Genomic DNA, 4,274 nt, shown 5'->3' with positions numbered 1-4,274 from the left:
CATCATCCAAATTATAAGGGATATCCATTTGTTAAACTCAAATTTGTTAGGGGTGATGTGACCTTTGCAAAGCAAAAAATAATCAATGATAATATTAGCAATTTTAGCAAGATCCATGGCAATACCTACATTATAAATGAAATGATCTAACAAGGTTCCTTTTAGAACTTTTGCAATGTGCATGCCTATCGGCCGCCCAAGTACATTTTTAGCGGTCCATCAAGAGATGGAATCTAAGTGACACTGCCCGGCACTCCCATGGAATGTTACGGGGTTTGTCACCTAGGTTTCTCGAGTCTACCTTGCAACAGGACATTTGTGGCCAAACCCACTGAGATCGACCTGAAATTTGGATTTCTAGTGGTCAAGGTCTCTTGACAACATTCTAGTGTTGGATCTTGGATATCCTACTTTACGCAAAGATACCCAAGTTGAAGTAGATCCATGCTGCACTTGGTTCAAAGAGAATGGGAAATGAGAGGGATGTGCCGCTTAATCTCTCTACCCATAGGGTATAGTCCCATTCCGGTCCCATAAAATGGGAGGAATTGGGGTTCTAACCTAACACTTACTAAGGGTCGATCATTGGTAAAACCTGGTGAGAAGCCTCCCACTTCGTTGGGACCATCCTATCGTAGGACGGTGGACCCGTCAGGGGTTTTTGCCCACACTCTTCCCTCAATAGGCATTCTTTAGTCATCTAATTAGGTCCTATCACATTTATGTGTGACATTTAAAATCAGCTTCCTTAATTAAGCCTTTTAGGGAATAGGGTTCTTTGCATAATTTATGGCATCGACACAAAAGCAGAGCAAGAAATCCTTTTGACAAATAGGTTCCTTAACTTATCTTCAAGTTAATCTTTGTATCCTGCCCATATAGGAGAAATTACATGTCCCTTTTGCCCTACAAAAGTAATTGGTCCAAATCACATGGCACCACAATTTCCATCCTTTATCTAGAATAGGATCTTCCAATGCCACAAACATTGGGGCCACGGAGGTCCTCAACTTCATTTTGGACTTGGCAAGGGGTGTCCAGAGCTCCATCTAACCCACAAGCCGCCTAGGAGTAAAACACCATTTCCGTAGTTGGCCTTTTCACCACTCGAGCTTTGGCCTGTGAACCGAGCAGTGCCCTTCTTGGGTTAATTCGCGGTGCGATCTTGGAGGTGATCCACTCGTGCAAATAACCTTTCCTTAATCAATTCCTTTAAGAATCAAGCACAATCAAGGCAATTAGCCCTAATATCATCTTCCAGGAAAACATTCCTTTATCCTCATGGCAATTTGTCATCACAGACCCCTTCCATGAATTTACCATCAAACACAAGCACTTGGAATAATCATCCAAGTGCAATCCAACAATTAGTTGAATGTAAAAGCATTTAGGATGTTGTTTGATCAACCAAAAAAACTAATTGTAGTTTTCCAAACAATGCAAGAATAGACACGACAACATTGTCATCTACATATTCACTCTCCCCCTTGGGATCTAAGAGCAATACTATGCAAAATTTTATCTAACACTCCCTTCCTTCAGCTAGGGTATATGTTAAGGTTTCAAACAATGTACAAGACATAAGTTTTGTAGATCACTTACATTGATCAATAACCCAAGCTTCTTTCCAAACAAGTATAAAAGTATCCATATTCTCTTTGACTTAGGGTTTCTTATCCCTAGAGCTCTCCACTTGCCTTTGAGGCCTGGAGTTTTTGTTTGTATATAGCCTAATCGTGAATTGGCTTGATGAAAATAGTAGCCATCAAATGGATCTCAAGGCATCTTAGTTTTAATCATTATGGTCATTGCTTGTACCAACTATGCACTTCATGAAGATCCCAATCTATTAAATATGAGTTATGAGTTTGTGATATTAGCAAGAGCCTAGGTAAAGATCTTAGAGTTTTGAGAATCAATTTCTTTTAGACTAGGTTGCTTGCCATGCAATCCATCAGATGTGCAAGCTGCAACATATACCTTTAATGTGGCGAAAACATAACTACTAATTTCCAGGAAGAGGGAGTTGACAATACCTTGGAACCTTATATGCTTTTCTTGCTACATATGAATTTGTTGCATGGCATCTAGATGCGATTAACTTCTCTTGATACGTGCACTTTGAAAACTCCATCTTTCGAATATTTGAGATGAAATTTATCCTATTCTCGTGCGGCATAGTACGGCCCTGATGTGTCCCATGCGAAAATCAAAGTAAGCAACTACAACTTAGAAATGTACTATTTATATCTGATACCATAGTTGCATTGGCGGTAATACCCTCACCTAAAGCTTCCTTGCAAGTTGTGGGATTGCCATCCGCACTTGATATTCTCTGCTTGGGGCTAGTCTTGATCTTCTTCTCTTTTAGGCACAATTCCCAAAAGACTTCAGTAGCTCCTTATTCAAATAGCGTGGGCCAATTGAGGGGGGGGGATTAAGCTTGTGGGGTGGAGAACAATATCGTGGGAGAGGGAAATAGATAAGTGCATGTGGCCACCATCTAAGGAGGGGAAAAAGAGGAACCTTCTAGAAGGTTCTCTCTCTCTCTCTCTCTCTCTCTCTCTCTCTCTCTCTCTCTCTCTCTCTCTCTCTCTCTCTCTCTCTCTCTCTCTCTCTCTCAGCGTGCAGCGTCGAGGCACCTTGTTCCTCCTCTTCTCCTTATGATGGGGGGGGGGGGTTATAATGGTAGGAAAGGTAGGGTGGAGTAGTGGTGATGGTGTCCACCACCCAGCACTTGTCATTGATCTTGGCGGCGGCCCCTACGGGCTAGCGAGGTGGCCTAGGGGGGATGGTAGGCCACGTGGCCTCCCCCCATTGACATCATCGTCAACTTCTCCTTATTCATCATCATCTACTCCCCCATCGTCGTCATCATCTACTTCTTCCTCCTTCCGCCACCTGTTTGGTGATTACGAGGGGGGGAGATATAAATTTTTTTTTGAATGATTTGTTTGAAAAAAATCATAAGGGGGATTCATATGCGAGGGGGGAGGGAGAAATATTACATTCTTGGGGGGGTTCCTATGCGGGGGGGATATTACATCCTCTCCCCCCTTAGAGAAAGTAAGATGTCCTCATCTCGGAAGAAAACTGGGGTTTTCATTTTGGAACCTGTGGATTAGGATTCATCATGCATTCGTTGCAACACTCTGACCACTCATAAGAATGCGGTCTTTTGAAACAACAACTTAGTCTGGTCAACTAACTTAAGTGTGGCTATCATTGTTTGATTGATAGAAGTAGTTCCTGCAGTAGAGAAAAAATCATTCATTGACTCAATCTATATCTCTACCTCCGCTGCGACATCTATCCTTTTTCCACCAAACTCGGGTGCCTTAATCTGCTTGAGAAGGAATTTCTTCTCTTGCATGTCAGTATTTGTGGGTGCAGAAGGTGCCTTACAATCAAGCCATACCACTTAGGTTATTCTATTTAGGATATGTCTACGAACCATACATAAATCAATCACGTATTATTACAAAGTTTAGCTCTGATACGAACTGTAAAGTGCCTGCCTGGGCACATTTTTAGCAATCTGACGTTGTCTGCGGCACTCCCATGGAATGTTATGGGGTTTGCCGCGCCCAAGGTTTCTCGAGTCCTGCCTCGCAATAGGATGTTCATTGCCGAACCCACTACGATCGACCTGAAATTCGGGTTCCTAGTGGTCAAGGTCTTCTAACAGAGCAGACTAGCATCGGATTTTGGATATCCTACTTTATGTAGAGATACCCAAGCTAAAGCAGATCCATGCCGCACTTGGTTCAAAGAGAATGGAAAACGAGAAGGATGCGCTACTCAATCTCTCTACCCGTAGGACATAGTCCCATTTCGGTCCCCTAAAATGGACCCATCACGCATTTGTTGCAACACTCTACCCACTCATAAGCATGCGGTCTTTGAAACAACAACTTATTGTATTTGATATATCCAAGTCTAGCCAACTAACTTAAGTTTGGTTATCATTGCTTGATTGGCAGAAGCAGTTCCTACGGTAGAGAAATAATCATTCATCGAGTCAATCCATATCTGCACCTCCACTATAACGTCTATCCCTTTTCCACCAAACTTGAGTGTCTTATTCTACTTGAGAAGGAATTTCTTCTCTTGCATGTCGGTATTCGTGGGTGTAGAAGGTGCTTGACAATCAAGCCATACCGCTTAGGTTATTCTATTTAGGATATGTCTACAAACCATACATTAATCAATCACGTATCATTACGAAGTTTTACTCTGATACCAACTGTACCATGCATGCCTATCAGCCATCA

This window comes from Lygodium microphyllum, chromosome 26 (genome assembly GCF_053477565.2).
Source record: "Lygodium microphyllum isolate KBCC chromosome 26, Lygodium_microphyllum_v1.1.10, whole genome shotgun sequence".
Taxonomy (NCBI): domain Eukaryota; kingdom Viridiplantae; phylum Streptophyta; class Polypodiopsida; order Schizaeales; family Lygodiaceae; genus Lygodium; species Lygodium microphyllum.
Note: the sequence above shows the minus strand (reverse complement) of the source record.